Genomic DNA, 26,208 nt, shown 5'->3' with positions numbered 1-26,208 from the left:
ACTTCTAACATCACCTGCTTCTTCACTTCCACTTACTAGTTCAAATATTTGCAGCTGGATGTGTATGCGGGTGTATTCAAGTAGCGCTGGTGAGGAAAGGACACCTCGTGAACATCATTTTAAATAGGAACTGGTCGGAGCCAGGCATCAATCAATTCCACAGGTGATGGAAGGAGAGAAGCCCTCTACAGGTAAGTCTTGAATTCTCTTGCCTGCCGGTGCCCCTGACCCCCACCCACCATAACGCCTTGCATTGCAGCCAGCAGCTCAACTCCATTTTCAGACTTTGGTCTAGAAAGCTGTTTAGGAATCTCCATCTGACACCTTGCAGCTTACCTGCTGAATTTAAATGAGGTCAGAGCGCCAAATCTGGGGTGATGGAGGGGCGTCTCTTCACCTCCAGAATAAGCAGTTGATCAAGAGTTAAAAAAAGACCCCAGTGTGTTGTGTACATTGTGATTTTCAGGTGTAACAATAGAAAATGCTGGACATACACAGTAGGACCACCAGCTTCCAAAGAAAAGATATAACATTTCATGTGGAGAGCCTTCCTTTCAGGCACAATTCTTATCTGCTATTCTAGTACAGCCTTCATTGAAACAACGCTGAATTTAAATCCAGGGCAAAGCATCATTTTCATCATCAGCAAAATGTAGCTACACCTAGAAAGACAAATGCAGCAGATGAATGAGAACATTGTCTGCATGTTCCCTTCCAAGTCACACACCATCATGACTTGGAAATATGATGCTTTTTCTTCACTGTTGCTGGGTCAAAATCCTGGAATCCCTTCCCTTACAGCTCACTGCCACATTATCAAGGGTAATTATGGATGGCCAGTAATGCTTAAATCATATTTACAATTTCTTTTCTATTTGTTCATGGTATTTTGGTGTCACTGGCTAGCCCAGCATTTATTGCCTATCCCTAATTGCCCTTGCGAAGGTGGTGGTGAGCCACCTTCTTGAACTGCTGCAGTCCATGTGGTGTAGATACACCCACTGTGCTGTTAGGGAGGGAGTTCGAAGATTTTGACCCAGCGACAGTGAAGGAACAGCGATATATTCCCAAGTCAGGATGGTGAGTGGCTTGGAAGGAAATAAATCAATATTTTGTAAACAGATGAAACATACTCTAATTAATTTAAAAAGGAAATGCTTGAGATGGACATTTTAGCCACCCAATGTCTGCAACAAGCACCTCTCGGGCATGCTCTAACACAATATGTTGAGTGAAACCCTTTTCTCTGACCATTAATGATCCTCAGCCTTAGTGTCTGAAAACCACACCCTTACTCAACAGATTGGACATATTTTGGAATCATACATACATAGACTGAGCCAGAATTTACTGAAGTTGGGGAATGAGCTGCACACACTGTCCCTTAGACATATCTTTGCCCATTCAATTTCTATGAGCTTTTGCACTGAAAGTTGCTGTAAATCAGTGGTGCCCTCTGGGACCTATGTGAACAAGGCAGGCAGCTGTGTATCGCCAATGAGCAGCACAGAGTCTGATCCAGGGAATGTAAATTAGAGTAATGAACTCAATGTCAAATCAGGTACAATAAGTGAAACAAAGAGAAGGGGAAGAAAACTGGTTAAGATATGGAGAAAAAAGAGGCAGAAAGGTGAAATAAAAAATAATAATAATTTAAATCTTAGAAAAACAATTAGAATCTGAAAAAATGAAACTCTACATTAGGAGAAGTTAAATTGCAGTGTCAGAGAAGTTGTTTGGCAATAATTAAGACTTATCACATTATTGAAAAGATACTTAGATTGAAATAGGCAAGCCTGAATTTTCTGTGGCAATTATAGTCCAAATCTACCATGCAAGTACAGGAATTTCACATCATTCTATATGTAGACTTGAACAATATCCAGGCTTGGGTTGACAAGTGGCAAGTAAATTTGTACAGCACAAGTGTCAGGCAATGACCATCCCCAACAAGAGACAATCCAACCACCGCCCCTCGATGTTCAAAGGCGTTACCATCACTCAATCCCCCACTGTCAACATCCTGGAGCTTAACATTAACCAAAAACTGAACTGGACTAACCATATAAATACTGTGGCTACAAGAAGGCAGAGGCTAGGAATCCTGCAGTGGGTAACTCACCTCCTGACTCTCCAAGGCCTGACACCATCTACAAGGCACAAGTCAGGAGTGTGATGGAATACTTTCCACTTGCCTGCATGAATGTAGCCCCAACAACACTCAAGATGATTGACACAATCCAGAACAAAGCAGCCCATTTGATTGGCACCCCATCCACAAACATTCACTTCCTGCACCACCAATGCAAAGTAGCAGCAGAGTGTACCATCTACAAGATGCACTGCAGGAAATCACCAAGCCTCCTTAGACAGCACCCTCCAAACCCACGGCCACTACAACCTGGAAGGAAATTGGCAGCAGATAGATGGGAACACCACCACCTGGAAGCTCCCCTCTAAGGCACACACCAACCTGACTTGGAAATATATTGCCATTCCTTCACTGTTGCTAGGTCAAAATCCTGGAACTCCCTCCCTAACAGCACTATGGGTGTACCTACACCTCATGGACTGCAGCGGTTCAAGAAGGCAGCTCACCACCACCTTCTCAAAGGCAATTAGGGATTGCCTTGCCAACAACGCCCAAAGCTCATGAATGAATAAAAAGTAAATACATTTGAATGTGCAGCCAGAGGGTGAGATGTCATTTTCACACAGCTTACTGAGCGACAGCGCATCTTGGACAGTAAATTCTGGATCCTTTCATTTAATTGTTCATCAACGCCCACCTGAAGTTACTGTGCAATTTTCACATAAGAAATGGTGAGCAGCATTACCCTGACTGTTATTTTTACAGGAAAGTTTAAACCCTGGATGTCTATGGAGGAGCCATGTTCAATATGGCGGGCAGTGCACTTCCAGCACAGGACAGGTGTGAGTGTGACACTTGTCAAATTGGATATGTAAAACAGGCTGGTGTCACCATATTTCAGGTCAACTTGCATGATCCATTAAAGATGCTGTCATTCACAACAACATCAGTTTAATGTTAACAAAGCAAATACTTGGTTACTTGGGAAGCTATGAAGCAAAATCAAACACCAAGAAGGTGCAACCACACTGGTATTATGGTCTCGAAAAAATCTTGTCTTAAGTCATTTTTTTTGTTCATTCGTAGGATGTGGGCTTCACTGGCTGGGCCAGCATTTATTGCCCATCCCTAGTTGCCCTTGAGAAGGTGGTGGTGAGCTGCCTTCTTGAACTGCAGCAGTCTATGTGGTGTAGGTATACACACAGTGCTGTTAGGAAAGGAATTCCTGGATTTTTACCCAGCGACAGTGAGGGAATGGTGATATATTTCCAAGTCAGGATGGTGGGTGACTTGGGGGGGAACTTGCAGGTGATGGTGTTCCCATTTATCTGTTGCCTTCTAGATGGTACTGGTCATGGGTTTGGAAGATGCTGTCGAAGGTGCCTTGGTGAATTCCTGCATGCATCTTGTAGGTGGTACACACTGATGCTACTGTGTGTTGTGGTGGAGGGAATGAATGTTTGTGGATGGGGTGCCAATCAAGTGGGCTGCTTTGTCATGGAGTGTTAAGCTTCTTGAGTATTGTGCAAGTTGCACTCATCCAAGTAAGTGGGGAGTATGCTATCACATTCCTGAATTGTGCCTTGCAGATGGTGGACAGGCTTTGGGGCGTTAGGAAGTGAGTTACTCATAGCACGGTCCCTAGCCTCTGGCCTGCTCTTGCAGCCACAGTATTTATATGACTAGTCCAGTTCAAGTTCTGGTCAATGGTAACCTCCAGGATGTTGATAGTGGGGGATTCCGATGATAATGCCATTAACATCGAGGAACGATGGTTGGATTGTCTCTTGTTGGGGATGTTCATTGCCTGACACTTGTGTGGTGTGAATGTTACTTGCCACTTGTCAGCCCAAGCCTGGATATTGTTCAGGCTTTTGGACATGGACTGCTTCAGTATCTGAGGAGTCGCGAATGATGCTGAACATTGTGAAATCATCAGCAAACATCCCCACTTCTGACCTTACGATGGAAGGAAGGTCATTGATGAAGCAGCTAAAGATGGTTGGGCTGAGAGCACTGCCCTGAGGAACTCCTGCAGCGATGTCCTGGAGCTGAGATGACTGACCTCCAACAACCACAACCATCTTCCTACGTGCTTGGTATGACTCCAACCAGCGGAGAGGTTTCCCACTGATTCGCATTGACTCCAGTTTTGCTAGGGCTCCTTGATGCCACACTCGGTCAAATGCAGCCTTGATGTCAAGGGTAGTCACTCTCACCTCACCTCTGGAGTTCAGCTCTTTTGTCCATGTTTGAACCAAGGCTTTAATGGGGACAGGAGCTGAGTGGCCCTGGCTGAACCCAAACTGAGCATCAGTGAGCAGGTTATTGCTAAGCAAGTGCCACTTGATAGCATTGTTGATGACGCCTTCCATTATTTCACTGATGATCGAGAGTAGACTGATGGGGTGCTCACTGGCTGGGTTGGATTTGTCCTGCATTTTGTGGACCTGGGCAATTTTCCACACAGCTGTGTAGTTGCCAGTGTAGTAGCTGTACTGGAACAGCTTGGCTAGGGGCGCAGCAAGTTCTGGAGCACAAGTCTTCAGGACTATTGCTGGAATATTGTCAGGCTCCACAGCCTTTGCAGTATCCAGTGCCTTCAGCCATTTCTTGATATCACATGGAGTGAATCGAATTGGCTGAAGACTGGCATCTGTGATGCTGGGAGCCTCTGGAGGAGGCTGAGATGAACTATCCACTCGGCACTTCTGGCTGAAGTTTGTTGTGAATGCTTCAGCCTTATCTTTTGTACTGATGTGCTGGGCTCCTCCATCATTGAGGATGGAGATATTTGCAGAGCCTCGTCCTCCAGTGAGTTGTTTTATTGTCCACGACCATTCACGACTGGATGTGGCAGGACTGCAGAGCTTAGATCTGATCCGTTGGTTGTGGAATCACTTAGCCCTGTCTTTCACATGCTGTTCATTCTGTTTGGCATGCAAGTACCCCTGTGTTATAGCTTAACCAATTTGAGACCTCATTTTTACATATGCTTGCTGCTGCTCCTGGCATGCCCTCCTGCACATTTAATTGAACCAAGGTTGATCCCTGGCTTGGTAATGATAGAGTGGGGGTATGCTGGGCCATGGAGTTGCAGATTGTGTTTGAGTACAATTCTGCTGCTGCTGATGGCCCTCAGCGCCTCATGGATGCCAGTCTTGAGTTGCTAGATCTGTTCAAAATCTAACCAATTTAGCATGGGGATAGTGCCATTAAACGCGACGGAGGGCATCCTCAATGTGAAGGCAAGACTTCGTTTCCTGCCAATACTGTCATGGACAGATGCGTCTGCGGCAGGCAGATGCTGTTCAGTCAAGTGTGATTAAATCTAAAAATATACCAGCAATCCGTCCTTGTCAACTGTCCTTCAACCTGATGTAAAAACAATCACAGAAATGACAGGTTTATTAATGGAGCTGGAGCAATGTATAATTTTAAGCTATGTTTGAAGTAAGCCAGAATATACCAATCAAAAGTAGCACAACTACAAAAACAAGCATCCAATTCTTGCAATTGATCACAATCACGTTGTTTAAAGTTTGCTGGAACATTAACCAGATTTATTTATTCTGGCAGGGTTTGCCTGTCTTGACTACAATAAGTATTCAATTTAGAATCATTTCATTTCTTCTAGGAATCATGTCCTATTATTACAAGAGGATTTTCAAAGATGTTGAAGAAACATGGAATAAATTGTATTTCATCTGTGGGAAAGACTTACTGCAGCTCTGTCCTGTTTAATGTCAGAATTTGGACTTTAATGTCTTCAGTATTTATCGCCAGTCAATCCTATTAGTTATGTTTTCATTGTCTTGTTTTCTTTAACTAATGACATTCATTTCACTCTGTTATAAAAAACAATTCCTTTGCTGATTACTATTGAGAATGTCTTGTGGTTCAATTGGTAGCATCCCTGCCTCTGAGCCAGAAGCCCCCGGTTCAAGTCCAGGAAACAGAAAGTCATGGTTAGTGGATATTTTTCAGGCTGGTAGAAGGATTATAGTGGAGTTCCCCAGGGGTCAGTATTGGGACCCTTGCTTTTCCTGACATATATTAATGATCTAGATCTTGGTGCACATGGGGCAATTTCAAAGTTTGCAGATGACAAAAAACTTGGGAGAATTGTAAACTGTGAGGAGGACAGTGTAGAGCTTCAAAAGGACATTGACACATTTGTGGAGTGGGCAGGTAGGTGGCAGATTAAGTTCAATGCAGAGAAGTGTGAGGTAATACACTTTGGTATAAAGAACATGGAGAGACGGTATAAAATAAAGAGTACTATTCTAAAGGGTGTGCAGGAGCAGAGAGACCTGAGTGTATGTGTACATAAGTCATTAAAGGTGCATACAGTATTCTAGGCTTCATTAATAGGGGCATAGAGTACAAGAGCAGGGAGGTTATGATGAACTTACATAAGACACTGGTTAGACCTCAGCTGGAGTATTGTGTACAGTTCTGGGTGCCACACTATAGGAAGGAACACATTGCAGAAGAGGTTTACAAGAATGGTTCCAGGGGTGATGCACCTCAGTTATGAGGAAAGATTGGAGAAATTGTGATTGTTTTGCTTGGAGAGGAGAAGGCTAAGGAGAGACTTAATAGAAGTTTTCAAAGTCATGAGGGGCCTGGACAGAGTAGATAGGGAGAAACTGTTGCTGCTCGTAAACAGATTGGGAACCAGAAGGCACAGTTTTAAAGTGTTTTGCAAAAGAAGCAAATTCGAGGTGAGAAAAAACTTTTTTACACAATGGGTAGTTAGGGTTTGGAATGTACTACCTGGAAGTGTGGTGGAGGCAGGTTCGACTGAAGCATTCAAGAGGGCATTGGATGATTATTTAAATAAAAACAATGTGCAAGGTTATGGAGGAAAGGCAGGAGATTGGCACTAAGTTAAAATGCTCAGAGAGCCGGTGCAGACATGATGGGCTGAATGGTCTCCTTCTACACTGTAACAATTCTGTGATTCTGTGATTCCTACCTTAAGACTTGACAGCCAAGGAATTTACATTCATAATGCGGCAACACAGATTGAATGCCAACCTGCAATTCCTTCCAACACCAGATGGTAAAGAGTGGCAGAGATTCCAATTCAGCCGTGTGATGGAAAGAACTTTGGAGCCTCTACCATCTCTATCCATAGCTCCATGCTACGAGATGCATGTAAACGTGCATGTTACCACAGCAACTCGGATTAGCTGAGTGACCTGTAATACACCACCACCATAGATGGTTGAACATACTGGACTGAAGTCTTGAGGAAACAAATTGACATTATTAGCTCCCTCTAGACATCATTTATTCAAAGCTGGAAGCCGTGGCTTGTACAGATTTTATGGATGGCTTCTAAAGCTATTATCAGACCATAATCTATGTGGAAAAGTGCACATGGACCCCTAAATCTCCAGGGACCTCAACTGTTCCTAGCTTGTTACCATTTATATAATACTTGGAACTATCCTATTTGATCCAAAATGGATGACCTTGCACTTAATAGGACTGAGTAAAATGGATGGTGGTGGGAAAGGGAGGGGTGTGTAGCAAAAAACCAACAGGTAAAAGCCATCTCAAGAGCAAATAAAAATGAAAAATAGAATTAATATTGAAGAGTGCATCAAATGAACAAGGGTGTAAAAAATAGTTACATATGAAACTGTGAGAATCCATCATCTTTACTGATCCAACGCTGACTATTTACTGGCCTTAGATTTCTTATTATTATTGGTAATGGTTCATCTCATACTGTAAACACACTGCTAGCTGGATTTCCTTCCTGTTATGATCAGGATGGGAGAAGTACGTGAATTATCAAGCCCTATTACTCCGCAGGTCATAACATTGAATGTTTAATTTTCTCACCAAAATGGCCAATTGTGTATTGGGAGTATCCAGATGAAAAGAAACTCTGACCAGACTTCCTTCAAAAAACTCAGAATTATTTATCTATTATAAAACAAAACTCCTTTTAAATAAGTTTCAAGAGCTGGTTGAGACACGATTGTAACCTGGAAGTGTAACCAGCGAATCATTTTAAATTTCCCCAGCACACACACAGACACACATAAACACAGACAAACAAAAGTCACACGGGTAGTCACTGCAGAGTCAGATGGATGGGAAAAAAAACTCTTGGAAAGGGAAAAAAAATTAAAGTTCACGGAGATTTGATGCTATCGGTCCAAAGTTCCCTCTGGTGAAGATGTGCTGCTGGGCTCAGACGTTGGGAAGTTCACCAACAATGCTTCACCGTGCAGAAGAGTATAGCTGGACCAATTCTTCCTGTCTCGGCTAGCAAGTCCAAAATTATGCAGACAAGCTACATTCAGATGAGGGTTATCTGGCTACAGGTCGAGGACCACACACGGGGAAAAATTTTCCCCCCATTGGGGGTTTGTGCGGGGGTGGGCAGGGGCGAGCACAAACCCAATCGGCACCTTACATCAGGGGAAAGGCTGAAAACAGAAGGCTACCCTGACTAGCGAGTTCTCTCTCACCCTCTCTGCTTTATGAAACCGTGGGCTGAATTCTCCGGTTGGTGAGTGGAGGCGGGGCTCACTCGCCAAGGTGTAAAATGGCATGCAGAGACATCGGGCAGGCATCGCGACGTCATCTAGATTTCCCATTCGGCCGCCATTTTACGTGGGTGGGCCTTAATTGGTGTGAGGCTCGTGCGGGAGCGCTGAGCGCTTCCTGTGCAGGCTGTGGCGGGGGGGGGGGGGGGGATTCCCTGAGGCATGAGCACAAAAGAGCGCAGAAATCTCCCTGAGGCACAGAGGTGCCTCAGGGAGATCAGTTTGATATTTAAAAACTGAAATAAAGTAATTAAAACCTTTTAAAACATGTCCCCTCATGTGACAAGGGGACATGTTTTAAAAGGTTTTAATTACTTTATTTCAGTTTTTAAATATCAAATTGATCTCATGACACTGTCACATGATGAAGAATTATTTCAAAAATTTTTATCAAATTTTAAAACACTTCATGAAGCCTGACCCTGCCCATGGATGAGGTTTCATGAAAAATGCAAAGGCCACCCAGGCTCTTTGCCTGCTTGCCAACATTAGGGTTGGACGGGCAGCTCATTTAATTGTTTAAATTAGTTTTTAACAATCCTTAATAGGCCTTTGACAGTTCAGTGGATGTGCAGCCAACTCGGTTGCGCACCCGCCGAACTGGAGATCTAAATGAATGCAATGACATCGAGACGCCCACCCAACGTCATTTTACACCTTGGTGAGCAGGCCCCGCCTCCGCTCGCCAACTCGAGAATTCAGCCAATGGTTTCATAAAGCAGAGAGGGTGAGAGAGACCATGCTAGTCAGGGTAGCCTTCAGTTCTCAGCCTTTCACCAACAAGACGGAAAGCAAAACTACAGGCTCAAATGTAAGGTTTGCCTTGGCCATTTAATTGCCTTTCTGTCTTCCAGCTTTATAAATTACCAGTTTTGCAGTTCAAAACAAACAAACAGCTCTTTCTCAAGTACCACATATCTCAAGTGATTTCTTGGAAGAGGTCCTTGTTGACGTTCCAAGGTGAACTTTTGACCCTTTTAAAAAAAACACTCTCGGGCAGCCTCCAAGTGTCCAAATGCTGCAATGTCCTTCCAGATTTTAAAAAAATCCAGTGTAAAGCGATATGAGTCTGACCCTTCCCACGTCACAGTCAATTAATAATTCATTCTTTTCTCTCAGTTTCCTAACTCCTGCTCTCGGCTCTGATGGCAGCACTCTTTTTGTGTTGGGAAATTAGATTAAAACAACAATAACACAGAACACAGAGCAACTTGTGCTGTCACAAGGATCTTTTGTCCTGCTGAATAGGTGTTTATTGATCATAGGAGGAGTTGGCGCAGATGATGGCGATGTTTCCCAGCACAGGCATGCTGCCCATACAAATGCATTTGTATTTCATGGCATACAGGCCTAGGCATTTACTGGAGTAATACACACATAGGGAAAATTTTAACCCCCAACCAAATGGGTTGAGGAGATGTAAAAATGTTTTTAAATCTCAAATTCAGCCCCAACTTGCATCGATTCTGCCCACTTCTATTTTTAATGGAGATGGGACCAAGGGGTGGGCAGCTAACCTGCTCCCAGGTTCCTAACCTGCTCCTATAACTCCAGCCTTCACTGGGTAGTTTCCTGCCTGACAGGGAGACAAGACTGTCAATCAAACTGGCTTCTAGGCAAGGATGCCAGAGCAAAAAAAAATGCATGCCGTGGAGTTAACATCCTTGTTAGTCCATCATTGTTCCAGGGTACCAGGATTCCTGACCAATACTCCTCCACAACAAAAACAGAATTACCTGGAAAAACTCAGCAGGTCTGGCAGCATCGGCGGAGAAGGAAAGAGTTGACATTTCGAGTCCTCATGACCCTTCGACAGAACTCGCAACATCAATGACTGACTCAGCAAAATAAAGTTTTGTGACAACCTCTATTCTTAAAGTGAGGAACTGAAATGCCACATTCCCTTCTCACTTTAGAAATGCTCAGGATTTTAGGGAGGTACTTGACTGGAAAGTTTTGTAATCCATCAAGAATAAGCCTTTCTGCTGAATATTGTTAGCACCAGCAGTTTGTGAACTGTCCTTGATAAATGCCACAGAGTGAGGCACTCTATCATCATTTATTTTTTCAGGTTTACGGGCTGGTGGCATGGGAAGAATTACTATTTGGTTCTGCCTTCTAGAATGTGCAAGAATCAGCAGATGGCTGCTTGATTTCAGAGACATGGAAATTGATTGATGTGTTTGTCCAAATCAAGCTAAAGGTCCCGATCTTAGAGCTTAGGCGGGAGAAGACATGACTACCAATGATGGAGCAATGAAAATTTGGTTTTGTGCAATGGCCAGAATTGGAGGGATGCACAGATCTCAGACGCTGTAATGCTGAAGAAGGTTTCATACATAGAGAGGGATGAGGCCATGGAGGAATTTGAGAAAAAGGATCGGAATTTTAAAATCACGACAATTTGTCGATTTTGAATACCATTCACCACTAACCAGCTCAGCCAGCTCAATTTTCTAATGGATCACTTTGCGTTTGTTTTTTTTTATTGGTATTCCTATTGTTGGAAACTCTTGCCCTCAATTTGATGTTAACTGTAAACTTAGACAGCTTTGTGTCATCTTCAAATAACTTAAATACACCATAAACATCAATACCCGGCACTGATTCCTACCATGCCCAGTAGCTAACATGCATATTTTTTTCTTAACAAAACACACTACACTTATGCCGGTATATATCTTCTCATAACATATCTCCATTACATTTGTGATCAGTCATAATGCACTTCTCATTGTTTGCAATTTTTATATATGTTTTAATGATGTTATAACCCAGAACTGAGCACAATGTACTCAGCAAGATTCTTCACCAATTGTGACAGCGAGTGGATGAGAAAGCTTGCCCTGAAATTATTCTGAATGTAATTCGATCAGCATATTATAGCAGCCCAGTTAGACTTGCAGATAGTCCTTTCACTAGAGGGTACTTAGTAGAATCTCATACACCAGCACAGAGAATTGCATAACACATAGGAGACAAAACAAGGGAGTGAAGTATATTAAATACATGCATCATTAGCACTGCACAATAAGATAGATTGAATGTACTCTTACAATATCTCACACTGTGTCATTATTTTATTACACATAAAATATTGTCAGTTGTTCAAACAAGGAACATCAATATGCAGTTCCTGCATAAGAAGATTGTACGTACAGCAGTTCCGTCACTGAAAATACATGCTATAGAAAATGTCAATGGTCAATTCAGAATCACAGAATCACAGAGTGCAGAAGAGGCCCTTCGGCCCATCGAGTCTGCACTGACATGTCATAAACATCTGATCTACCTACCTAATCCCATTTACTAGCACTTGGCCCATAGTCTTGAATGTTATGATGTGCCAAGTGCTCATCTAGGTACTTTTTAAAGGATGTGAGGCAACCCGCCTCCACCACCCTCCCAGGCAGCGCATTCCAGACCGTCACCACCCTCTGGGTAAAAAAGTTTTTCCTCACATCCCCCCAAAACCTCCTGCCCCTCACTTTGAACTTATGTCCCCCTGTGACTGACCCTTCAGCTGCTCCCTATCCACCCTGTCCAATCCCCTCATAATCTTGTACACCTCGATCAGGTCACCCCTCAGTCTTCTCTGCTCCAACGAAAACAACCCAAGTCTATCCAACCTCTCTTCATAACTTAAATGTTTCATGCCAGGCAACATCCTGGTGAATTTCCTCTGCACCCACTCAGTGCAATCACATCCTTCCTTTAATGTGGCGACCAGAACTGCACACAATACTCCATCTGTGGCCTCACCAAGGTTCTACACAACTCCAGCATGACCTCCCTACTTTTGTAATCTATGCCTCGATTGATAAAGACAAGTGTCCCATGTGCCTTTTTCACCAGCCCACTAACATGTCCCTCTGCCTTCAGAGATCTATGGACACACATGCCAAGGTCGCTTTGTTCCTCAGAACTTCCTCGTGTTGTAGTCTCTACTAGAAGAACCAAATTAATTAGCCTCTGATCTATCGTTTTTCTTGTGCAGACCACTCTAACACATAGTCTATAGCGTCCAGATTGCTGATCTGAGGGTGGTATCTTCCATTCTGGAGACTAAGTCCAGTGGTGGCGGGAAAGTTGGCGTGATTCCTGCTGGGCAGCAGGATGGCTGAACACGTGCAATCTTCCACTTTTCAACTAATTAATTACGCATCTGTGAGGAGCTCAGTGAATCTTGTGGTGGGGCAGCCAAGAACTCGCCTGCTCCACCATGACCTCATGGGGTTGAAGATTCTGGCACCGTATTGAAATGTCTCTCAGGCAGCCATTCACTCACTGCAGTCCAGGAGCTCCAGATCCTGCATCAATCAGAATGTCCCAGAGGAGAAAACACCACCATAGTTCAGCACGATGTGCTCTCATGAGGCTGTTGTCTGTTGAGCCATCATCTGGTTGTACCTGAAAGAATGGTTGGCTGGCCTTATTGCGCAGATGTCAGACTGACGTGAGTGCACCCCTAGGTAATTTGGAGTTCCAGCCACTTATATGCTGCCATGCACACTGACTTGATGCAGGCGTGGTTGAAAGTACTATACTATGTAAATTTGCCTAAGGACATGTGAGAAGGGAGTGCTGTTCAGATTCCACAGCAGCCATATGTTGCCAAGGCTACTCAGTTATCCATGGTTTAAACCCTTCCAAGGATGAGCCCATGATGACGGGTGAGTACAGTGAAGTCCCACCAGTTACGATTTCTTCTTTCATGAATTTGTTTACCCGCGCAAAAGTCCTTGTGCACAAGATCGCCCATTGAGGCCCCAAATCCTCACCTGTCTATGAATTTAAACATTAAACATGTGTACCTGTACTGTACTGGTCCTGAAATAAAGAAAAAATGGCATTTAGAAGATAGAAAAACCATGGTTTTCCTGGTGTGTTTCCGTAGTAGGAAGTGCGCAGTTCTCGTTTGTCATCTGTAACTGCACGTGGGTTGCTGTGTTTTACAGGATACAGTAACTCCTAACTAGCATCTTACAGGCCATAGACCATAAGATGTAGGAGCAGAAGTAGACCATTTGGCCCACTGAGTCTGTACAGGCATGGTACAGTATTTTACTAAAAATACGATCCAGGTATGGGTAATATTATCCAAGCTGAATCACAGATAGCTCTAAAATTAATAGAACGCTGTTATTGATATTTCAAGGCCATAGTCCTAACTAATGCCTGGTTGAAGGGCCAGTCTGTCTAAGCACTGCTGTGTGCTTCCCTACGGAGGGAGGACTGGGATGTTGGTAGATCATGGTAGTGTACCATTTTTCCACTCTGGACAGTTATCCAGTGAGGGCATGCATATCCCTCTTGCAGCTCATGCCATTGCTCCTGGACCTATAATAATTGATGACGGGCCCTTATTCTCCTCATTCATATTAGAACTATATACAAGTTGTTTGCAGCCTGCTTTTTCCACACCTCTTTGTTTCTGTCAACAAGTACATTTAAGAAATTATTTAAACTTTACCTTGACTTGTTTCCCTCTATCTCCAAGCCAGGAAGCCAGTGCAAAGCCCCTGACCTGGCTTCCATTTAGACATGGCATCCCCAGACCACCCCTTTCAGGTGAAGCACATCCTGGAGGTGGCTGATCCTCCCCCTCAGACATGACAGTGCATTCACAAAGAGGGTCTTGATCAGGCTGAATGCAGCCATGTGCGAGAAGCCTCTGTCAGGCAATTGTCAACTTGTGTCTATGAGCCTAGACCCTCAATATAGATAACATAGCCTTGTAATAATGTCAAGACTTTAAGCCTTGTGCCTTGTAAGCAATGACCATGAAACTGGGAATATTGAACCTTGGAGTGCGCATGTAGCTTCTGTACAGCAGCTGTGGCCCTTGAATAATTTAACCTCCACCCCTTTTCCCATGCCTCTGTCAATAATAAATGGCCAATCACACCTCCTCTAACTCTGCCCCAAAACTTAACAGATTCTCATATGAAAGCACCCCATTAGGCAAGAAGCAAAGCTCCTTCAATGGGCATTTGACCCTCAAGAACAGTACTTGGCTGACCCTTGTTCTCCATGGCTTGAGCAAATAATTAATTGGGAGCACCTTCACTCAGCCCAAAAGAGTGGTGATTAACTCCTCCCACATGCTTTCAGACCCCTCCCATATTGTTTCTTTCATGTTTGTCTTTTTCAACTGCATCATTACTGAGTAAAGGCAAAGATGGTTCTCCTGACATTTGTGAGATCATTCAGCACCCCCCAACCTCCTCCATCACTCACCAAGTTCCTCCCACCCCCCTCCACAGTAACTACATCCTGATTCCATTCTGTCCTTGACCATCCAACCTCCCCCGTTACCCTTCACCCCATTATTGTTAATGTGGATATTTCTGTTTTCCCTGTTCCCTTCAATGTTGATGCTGTCATGTTCATCGTTAATCTGACCCCTCCCCTACTCTAGGCCACCTGCACCCTTACTTTCAGAGACCCTTACCAGGAGAAAATCCAAGTTTTCCCCTTGTCCTTTAGAATTACCATTCTATTGGATTGAAATGCCTCCACTGAATGTGACAGTGCCCTCTATGCCCTGGTAGCATGCGTTGAACCACCAGGACCAAATGCCTTAGATAACTGACCAACACCTACACACAATTCTGTGCACAAGTGTCACTGCCCAAAAATGCCATCACCCAAGACCAGAACCAAGACATGCGTACCAGCCTCCTAACATGGCCCAGACAGTCTCTTGAACATGCCTCCCGGACAGTCTTTCACCCTTCCCCTCTCATCCTCCCTCCAACCCCCCATAGCCATTACTGCATCTCACCCTTCCCCTCTGGTCCTTTCCCCCTCTATTCCTGCCTGCATCTCACCCTTGTCCTCTGGTCCTTCTGAGCACCCAGCCCCCCCACCCACGTCCTGCCCCCAGCTCAGCCTTGCCCAATGATCCTTCCACCCCTTCACCCTGCCTCTGTCTCACTCCTCTCCACTGGTCATGCCTCCCATGCCCAGCCTTGGAGCAGCTTGTGCTACAGGCACCCGATATATCTCAGTGGCTGTGTGAAAGGAAGGTGAAAGCAGCATCGACTGACCTCCAACTCATGGATGAAGTGAAGCTCGCCAGGTATGCGCCACTTATATACAGCCATAAAACAGAATGTTCTAAGCTACTGACAGGGAACTTAGGTTGGAGGGGGAACGTGAGTCTGTTAAGATGGCCTTTTAAGGAGCATTCATGAGGGGCTAATGAATGCAAATAGGGTTCCTGACCCCACTCAGTGGGAAACTTGACCTGCTTTTAATCTGCCTTGAAAGTCAGTAGAATCCAAATTATTTTGTCGCCATCAGGAAACTGATTTTTTGATTCACACCAAAGTAAGTTTCTCCCACCCCCACCACAATTCCTGCTGCTGGTGGAAGTGGAAGATTCCTCCCTATGTGTTAATGCTTGAGGAGTAATGAATGGGTGCTTGTTTAGGAGCCTGGCTCTGCCTTCTCCATTTGCATGGCTGCAGGGACTGAGACATGAGGACAACTTAGAAAATGAGCAAAGGGGTAAAACAGGAATCAGCCAGAGAGATGCAGCCTCAGGCTGCTCTGCATTCTGACACTGTGGCCAGAATTTCTTGTTGGCGTGTGGGGGCAGGCCCCGCAAGTCGGTGCGTAAAATGATGCACAGTGATGTCACGCGAGCGTCCCGATGTCACAACGCGCCATCGCGGTATTTAATTGGGCGGGCGCGCGATGTTCTCGGATATGCGCCCACCATTAATTAATCAGGTACTTAAGGCCTTTGAGGCAGCAATTGACGGCAATTTTTCGGGACCCGTGTGATCTTCAGGATGTCGCACGGGTGCAACGGGCAGGCGGGTAGGCGACATTTGTATAAATCTCATCCACGGGCGGGATAAGAGGGGTCAGTGGGGTCGCGAATGGCATCTGTTAGATATTTAATTGTGAAAGTTACAGATACTTGCCTGTGTGAGCAAGAATACTTCAAAACTTATACTGCTTGGACAGGAGTAACAGCCTTCAGGTCAGGACTCTACAGTAAAGATCATTTTTGGGGTTTGCAGCTTTTAGGAAGCCTTCCGTTAGCCTGGGAATGGGAGTTGTGCTGTCCACTGGAGGCATCTTCTGTGAGGAGGAAGGGAGGGCCAGAAGGGGGAGGAGGCCAGGAGTCCACATTCAACTTCCAGGGGAGCCACCTTTTGGAGGAGAGGCTCAGGAAGAAGGGGCGCAGGGCTAACAGGAAGTCCAAGGCAGAAGGGGCCACAGAAGACACCACTATCCTGCTGCCAGGGCATAAAGGCAGTTAAGGTTGGGGGAGGAACACTCAGGCCAAGGAAGGCCCAACATTTCCCAGAGGGCCGGGATAAATACTCCTGCATCAGTCCTGGGCAGCCCACAATGAAACCTTAAAAAAATATATAATAATCAACTAACTTGAATCTCTGTTAGCCATGATTTCAAGTTAAAATGGCATCCAGGTCTGAATGGACCCTGACATTTAAATATTAATGAGGTAACCACCATGCTTTCCATTTTCTCTTTATTTATTCATGCATTGGGAGCATCATTGGCAAGGCCAGCATTTATTGCCTATCTTGTCTACAACAGATAGATTGGTGAGGACAAAAAGGTTCTTCCCTTCTGGTGGTACACGTGCACCTGCTGGTCAGTAAGTGCTGCTGCTGAGCCACTCTTGGTGATGGACATTGAAATCCTCCACCCAGAGTATATTTTGTGCCCTTGCTGCTCTCAGGTCAATCCTCCAAGTGCTTTTAACATGGAGGAGTAATGATTTATCAACTGAGGGAGGAGGGTATGTGGAGGAGGTTTCCTTGCTGACATTTGATCTGATGCCACAATACTTCATAGGGCTAGGAGTCAATGTTGAGGGTTCCCAGGGAAACTCTCCCCCTCTATACCACTGTGCCACTATCTCTGCTGGGCCTATCCTGTTGGTGGGTTCGGACATACCCAGGGATAGAGATGGAAGAGTTTTGAATGTACAATTCTGTGAGCATGAATATGTTAGGCTGTTGCTTGACTAATCTATGGGACAGTGCTCTCAATTTTGGTACAAGTTACCAGATATTAGTAAGGAGAACAATGTGGTGTCCAAATCAGATGCCCAAGTTAAAGATAGCCTTTGGTTTTATTCTCATTATGCTTTATTGTAGCAGTTAGAGTGGCTTGCCAGGCCATTTCAGAGGGCAGTAAAGAGGTAATGACATTGCTGTGGATCCACATTCATGAATGGGTCATAGAGTAAAAATGATTGGTTTTCTTCCGTAAAGGACATTAGTGATCCAGATGGCTTTTTACAGCAATTCAGTAGTTTCATGGTGATTATTAATTACTGATACTAACTTAATTCTTCCAGGTTTATTTAATTAACTGAATTAAATCTCCCCAACTGCCATGGTAAGATTTGAACTCATGTCGCTGGATTATTAGTCCAGGCCTTTAGATTACAAATCTAGTAACGTAAATGCTATGGCTACCACATCCATAAGGCCTTCATATCCTTGTGCACCTGCTATATATTGTATTTAAAAAGATTTTACATACAATTCTCTTGAATTCCACAAAGACTGACCTCATTTCTTACCTGCAGAGGACTATCTTTTCCTTGGAATGTGAGCATAAGTTGACTGGAGGCAGCACCAGCTTCTAGAAAAAGGAGCATAGGCTTGTACAGAAAGTCTTGTTTGCTATCTCCTATGTTGAGAATGATTTACAGATGGCTAAAATATTGGCACTTTCAGAGATATCAACAGTTTAATTTTGAACAATTTAATTCACGTTCATAGTTATATAAAGTTACAATTTCTTCCCATTATTTTAACTATTGAGGCTGGTTTATTCGGTATTAATGCCAACAGCGTGGGTTCAATTCCCATTCTGGCTGAGGTAAACTTGGGACATGATTCCTTGTCTTGCCCCTGACAAGTGAAAGGCAGTGGCAAATCACCACTGCCAAGAAAAACAGCTCAGGAGCAAGTGTCAACTGACAATGAGCCAAGGACCTGCCTTCGAGTAGACATTAAAACTGAAACTTGTGCCTGAATGAATTTTACACTCTGCTGTGCATTTTACACTGCCACTGTTTCCACAGAAAATTTTTCTATGCTTACCATGCTGGTAGATTTATAGCTGTCAAGTTACTTGCTGCTACAGAGAGGTGCAATTAGTTAGACATAATCAAATCAATGTTAAAAGTTGGTGGGTTCAATTGCAATCCAGAGACCTGAGGACAAAAGTTAGGCTGACACTCCTGTGCAGTACTGAGAGTATGCAGTCCTACCAGAGGTGTTGTTTCTTGGATGCATCGATAAACCGATGGCCAGTCTTCCCACTTAAGTAGGTGCAAATGATCCCAGGGCACTCTTTAAGCAAGAGTGGGGAGTCATCCCTGGGTGCCCCGCCGATATCTATCATTCAACCTGTATCACTAAAACAGATTAGCTAGTCATTATCACATCACTGTTTATGGGCCTTCGTGTACAAATTAACTGACACATTTCCTATAATGGTGAGTACACTTCAAAAGTACTTCACAGCTCTAAAGCACTTTGGAACAGCTTGTGAAAGGTGCTATATAAATGCATTTTTCTTTTATGTTCCAAAATTCAGCCAGAACACAAACTGAACACCAACAATCCCTCCCACCACCTCCTCAGAACAAGGATAACTCAGTTTAAATGATTTGCATCACATGATCATCTTTCAGAGAATTAAGTTCTGATAATAGCGTGTGGATTGTCAACAGATGGCAAACTTTACTCCTGGCTCATGAAGGTAATAAACAAAATTAAGCACTTGGTAGATATTGCCAGAAATGATCATGAAATTCGCAGGAAAGTGAGAATTGCACACCCATATTGCTAGTTAACAGAGACTGCAAAATTCTGGTGAAATATTGGCTATTGAAAAGGTGCTTCCTTAATTATTTTGGATTGGTAGAAGAACATGCACAGTGAATGTTGATGTATATCAAGCAGCTACTGCTTCCATTTCTGAACATAAAAATGGGTGAGGCATTATTTATATTCCACCCACATCATCCTACATTTGCAACAGAACACATCAAAGCCTAACAGTTTATATTTGAGATATGTGAAGCTGAGAGTAATAAAAGTATAACTGACTTGGAAAAACAGTGCCTTGTTATTTAAACTGTAAGGTATCTACTGAGCTGCAAGACAAATCCAGTGAGGAATAGATAATTCTATTTAGATGCCTGACTCCAGACTATATAACCTCAATTCTTGCAACATTGAATCTTTACAGATGTAACACAATTCTACTGTCCTGACAAAGCCGCTTTTTCATAACGATTTTATACTGTGCATCCCTAACTTCCTTTTCCCAATTATTGGCTGGGCCTTCAGCGATTTCGGCCCTAAACTCTTGCACTCCATCTTTGCCAATCCATCCCTCTCTTCTGCTTTAAGATGCTCCATAAAACATGCCTCTTTAACTGAGCTTTTGGCCACTTATCCTAATATTTCCTTCTTTGGCTCTGTGTCGGACTTGCCTCATCATGCTCCTGTAAAGTGTCTTGAGACATTTACCACATTAAAAGCACCATATCAATGCAAGTACTTGTTGCTGATTTGCAGTTTCAGCTCATGATCTGTGGGCCTTGTGCAGTCAGAAGCATTTCCAAGAGAACGCATCACATTTGTTCATGCCAAATGTTAGGAAATATCTGGTAAAAAAAAAACTTGCATATATATAACGCCTTTCATGACCTTTGTTACTAAAGTATAATAATTTTCATATTTTTCTAGTTTATTGTGAGGTAGGTTTATGGATGTAGGTATAGGTAGTTCCGTCTGTGTGATTCAATTACATCTGGGGCAGAATTTTACCCTTGACATGCAGGCTCCACGGGTATGGGCAGGAAGCCGACCACCACCCATGATCAGGCCTGGAAGGCAATTTCATGCTGGTGGGTCAATTAAGGCCCACCCAGCATGAAACATGAGCAGCGGCGCTGAGCAATGCCTGTGCTCGGAGTGGGGAGGAGTGTGAGAGGGGCGAGTGCAATCTCAGGGAGATGAAGATATATGAAAAAATGTTAAAAATAAAAATGTAATGAAACGTGTCCCCATTCATGTGCACTGTCACATAAGCAAGGAAATGTTAATAATGAAAAATTAAATTTATTTGATTTTTATTTGCTTTTGGAAATCTCATCCCACCCATGGATGAGGTTTTCAAAAAAGTGCAAAGGCCGCTTGGCCTTTTCGCCTGCCTGTCAACCATAAGGTTGGACAGGCAGTGAAAAGTTTATTTTAATTAACTTGTCAATGGCCTTAACAGGCGCATCCGCGGACCAAAATACTGCACGGGTGTGCAATGACATCGGGATGCATGCCCAACATCGTTGTGTGTCATTTTACACTCGGTAGGGTTGCGCATGGGCCCGCTCACCAAGCTAAAAACTTTAACCTTGGAGCCAAGTAGACTGTAAGCTTGAAATCATCAAAAGAAGCTAGGTGTGGAAATGCTTGACATGCTAATGAGTAAACGTGTATACTGGCTTAGCATGTAAGGTGTGAAGGGAATTTGTATTTTTAGATAAATGAAGGAATTGTTGGATTTCAAAGGGATGTTAGTCTGTTTACAACTAGCCAGAGAAGCAAGGCTAAAGAGTGTTTATTTTTCCCAAAGGGTACTGACAATATTTAGTTAAATGAAAGTTTTGATACTATGAGGAAGGTACAGTTTCAAAGACATATGGAACAATATAATTTACATTTTGAAGAGAGAGAAACATGTATAAAGGAGAATGAAAGGCTATGTGAGGAGAGGGCCATGTAAGATGGGTGAAATAGCCTTCAAGAAGCCTCCAGCCATTTGTGCATAAGTTTTCTATGTAAAGAAGCTGAAGGTGGGGAAGCCATTTGGAATTTCACTGTCAAGTGGACATTGTGCTAACTTGCTGGTTTTGTTTTAAATCTAAAATCTATTTTAGATTGTTGCCTTAAAGGGGGTGTGTAACTGGGAGTCGGGTTCATTTTGAATTTTTGGATTTGTTATAGTAGTAATTTGTAGTCTTATGTACGTGTTTGAAAACTCTTATTTTGTTATTAAATATTCTAATTTAATTTTTAAAATTTCTAAAGGTTTTTGTGGACTCATTACTTCTGAATTCAGTGTACACATCTTCTCATTATAAATATAAATGACAAAACTGTTGTGATAGTGCAATCAAGTTTCCCTCATGGATTTGGTCCACTTAGCACATATCATCTGCCATGTCATAACACCTTAGGATTTGCCAAACTCCTTTTAGAACCAATGAACTAATTTTGAAATGCACACACCATTACAATGTAGGAAACATGATAACTAATTTGTGCACACCAAGTTTCCACAAATAGTCATGAAATTAATGATCAAACCATCGACTTTAAGTGCTAGTTGAGGGATAAATCTTGGACAGTGCACTGGGAGAGAAAGTTCCTCTGCTGTTCTTCAAGTATTGCTACAGAATCTTTTACGTCACCTGGGCGGATCTCATTTTAACGTCTGATCCAAAAGTTGATACCAACCTTGCAGCATTTCCCTCAGTACTGCACTGAATTGCCAGCCTAGGTTATCTGCTCAAGATTATGCTTTGGGATTTGAACCCAGGGCCTTCAGAGGTGATCGTGCTACAGTGTGCCAAGGCTGATCCTTGATAGGTATTACTAAATTCCTACTTTCTAGATCTCCTTTACTATGGGATGAAAGTAATGGATTCTGTTCAGATGGATAGGTTATTTAAGCTAGATGTGACTAGAAAGACAATATGTCATCATTACAAAATAGGAAACTATTGATTTAAATTTCATGCCAGAAATTACCCTGACACGGTGCAGCCTACATCTATTTTCAAGGTCAGGCCTTCTTTTAATAACTAGGACACATTAACTGTGCTAGTCATTCTTCCTATGGATAGCTTGCCCATTGAATGTGTTCAATATCCAATGGGCCTGCCCTAAAGGTGAGCTGTAGCTCTCAAATGAGAGGTGCACTCTTCATCTGGCAGATATCAGAATCCAGTGTTCAGTGTCTGCTGAAAAGATGACTGCAGCCAGAACCATAAGACCATAAGACATAGGAGCAGAAATTAGGCCAATCAGCCCATCGAGTCTGCTCCACCATTCAATCATGTCTGATAAGTTTCTCAACCCCATTCTCCCGTCTTCTCCCCATAACCTTTGATCCCCTTACCAATCAAGAACCTATCTATCTCGGTCTTACATACACTCAATGACCTGTCCTCCACAGCCTTCTGTGGCAATGAATTCCATAGATTCACCACTCTCTGGCTAAAGAAGTTTCTCCTAATCCCAGTTCAAAAAGGTCTTCCCTTTACTCTAAGGCTGTGCCCTCGGGTCCTAGTCTCTCCTACTAATGGAAACATATTCCCCACGTCCACTCTATCCTGGCCTTTCAGTATTCTGTAAGTTTCAATCAGATCCCCCCTCATTCTTCTAAACTCCATTGAGTATAGCCTCAGAGTCCTCAAACCCTAAACATTATGGATGGTGCCCATGGTTGTGGGTGTGTTGAGGCTGATCAAGTTGAGGCTAAAAATTCACATCAAGTTGCTCTTTGATGTGACATCAGCACAAAGTTTGTTTAAGAACATTCTTGACCTATTATCCTCCCAACGTACCGAAAAACAGGGCAGCAGGTAAATGAAAATCATGTCCTTAAGAATAACGAATGATGCAGTTATGCATCAGAGTTTGTGCAAGTCTCCATTGGTTTTGACTTTGGTTCAATACAAACACAACATAACTCAGTATAATATTGTACAGAAGAGAGGTCAGTGATGAGGGAGCATAGATTTAATGTGATTGGTAAAAAGATTAGAGGGAGACGAAGAAAGTATTTTTCACCCAGTGGGTTGTGGGGGTCTGGAACTCATTGCCTGAAACAAAAGTAGATGCAGAAACCCTCAACTCATTGAAAAGCAGTCTGGATATTCAGTTCAAGTGCTGTAACCTGGGGGGCTATGGACCAAATGTTAGAAAGTTGTATTAGGCTGGGTGGCTCGTTTTCAGGCAGTGCAGACATGATGGACCAAGTGGCCTCTTTCCAAGTTGTAAATTTTCTATAACCCATGAGTAAAGTTGGTTAGAACAAAGTCTGCTAGCAGCATGAGTCCACAGTGAGGAATTTCAGACTGGCATTATGCAGAAGACTTCACAGGCATTCAAATGATCAATTGTGAAGGATTTAAAGAATTTAATATTGCCAACGTGTCTTCTTTTCTGCTAAAATAAAACCAACCAAGAATCTATTGATGAATTATTTAAAACCAAGCCCTCAGCTTTTTTTTTAATTGGACCTGATGAATGAATACGTACCAGCCTGAATCACAGTCCTTGTACTCGTCAGTGCTGCTGTAAAATATGTTCTTCTATATTGTGCTTTAGATATCAGAGGGCAATGTTAATTTTGTTGTGACAGAACAGTGTAACTGGTGATAATAGGTTGTCACAGCTCAAGGTCTGGGTTCAGAGAAACATGCTAAACAGGTTATTCTTCTTCACTGGTTCAGTCACAACCACAGAGCAGGTGTTAGATTTTTTTTTCAGTTGCTACATCTGATCTTTTGCAATTAAGTTCAGAATTTTTCATTTCAGTTTCATTACTCATTTATTGTCTAGTAAATGTACAATTTGTTGTAAAATATTAAATTGTTCAACATTAAGAGCCCAGAAGCTCATTTCTTTACAGTGTCGCCTGTGACCCAGTTCACAACACTCTTACCTCTAAGTCACAAAGTTCAAATCACACTTATGGACTTGACCACAAAAATGTAGGCTGGCATTCCAGTGCAGTACAGAGAGATTGCTGCCCGATCAGAGGATCTGGTTTTCAGGATAATCTGAGGCCCCATCTGCCTGCTCAGTTAGATGTAAAAGATCCCATGGCACTATTTTGAAGAAGAGCAGGAGAGTTATGTCTGGCACCCTGGCCAATATTTATTCCTCAATCAACATCACAAAATCAGATTATCTGGTCATTATCACATTGTTGTTTCTGAGAGTTTGCTGCGTCCAAATTGGCTGCCACATTGTCTAGATTACGACAATGACTGCACTTCAAAAGTACTTAATTGGCTAAAAAACACTTTGAGATATCCAGTAGTCATGAAAAGTGCTAGATAAATGCAAGTCTTTCTTTAAAACTGTCAGAATCAGGAGTAAGTAAGATCAAAAGGAATGTGATAAAAGAAAAGCTTCTGAGATGGATTGAAAATCACGTAAACTATATGTAAATACATGTCCACAGCTGGCAGCGACATTCAAAGGGATAAAATTTGGCAGAGTTTTCATGATGTTAATGAGTTTGTCTATCCATCCATTCATCCATCATCCATCTATTAATATCTTAAAATATAGGGGCCTAGATTTTCCTCCATGTCAGTGAATCTGCTAAAACCACAGCGATGTAGGCTTTGAACCCAACCATGGATCCCAGTGAATTTACCTCCCATGTATGTTGGGTACCTGTATTGGCTGTTCCTAGGGTAGTTGAAGATAGTGATAAAAGTGAAATGTTTGAAATTTAGATTTGTCAGACTGATCAAATGCAGTTGATCACCTTACGATAGGCGATAGGTTGTCCTTATCTTGCGGATCATTTAATTTAAAAACCTTCTACCACACTAGCAATGTTGCATAACGTAACACAACAGTGTTACTAACAACCAGTGTTGATAAGCCATTAATGAAGGTAAATATGTTTTGCTATTATAACATTATAACACGAGTGATTATATTCTGCATTCACCATAATTTTCAAATGAAAATCCGTAATGCGGGGAAGTGGACTGGGAGCATTGATAATGGGTCCTCGACATAGTTCTTTTCCTTGCCCTACTCATATTCTCCAAATATGAGCAGTAAAAGAGAGGAACACTTAGGCAAGTATGTCTAGCATATATTTCTTGCCTGCCACACTTTACTTTTGGAAAGGATAAGTAGGTCTGCTGAAGGCACTTTAAACTAAAGAAGGGGGAGTGTCCAGGTGCAGAATTAATAAATTAAAGATTGAAAAAGAGGAGATAAGGACAAAGGTTAACGTTTGCAATGAGATGTGTTGCTCACGTGTTGGTGCAGACTTGATGAGCCGAAGGACCTCTTCTGCACTGTGTGATTCTGTGAGCCTTGGTCCAGATATTGTGGTCAGTGGTGAATGAACAGCGCAACTACGCTTATAAGCTTAAAAATGTCCATGGGCTTTTGGTGGCTTTTGAGCAGCAACATATGGTCATCCGGTGTATGGAACAGCATGTTGCACTCTACAGGGGATCTGGGATCTGTGTGAACAGAGCAAGCAACGCACCTCACCCATTCAGATGGAAGAATCTTTGGGCCGAATTTTCTGACTACTGGGCGGGTGGATCTGACCAAATCTGCAGCAGGCGGGGAGCTGATTCCCGCTGGAGAAGCAGGCCCCGCCGCCATTTTAAGTGGGCGGGCCAATTAAGGCCCTCCCAGTGTGATGCCTGGCAGAAAAAGCTATGCACTTCCTGTGCGGGCGGGGGGGATTCTCCAAAAC

Source organism: Carcharodon carcharias, chromosome 1 (assembly GCF_017639515.1).
Source record: "Carcharodon carcharias isolate sCarCar2 chromosome 1, sCarCar2.pri, whole genome shotgun sequence".
NCBI lineage: Eukaryota > Metazoa > Chordata > Chondrichthyes > Lamniformes > Lamnidae > Carcharodon > Carcharodon carcharias.
Note: the sequence above shows the minus strand (reverse complement) of the source record.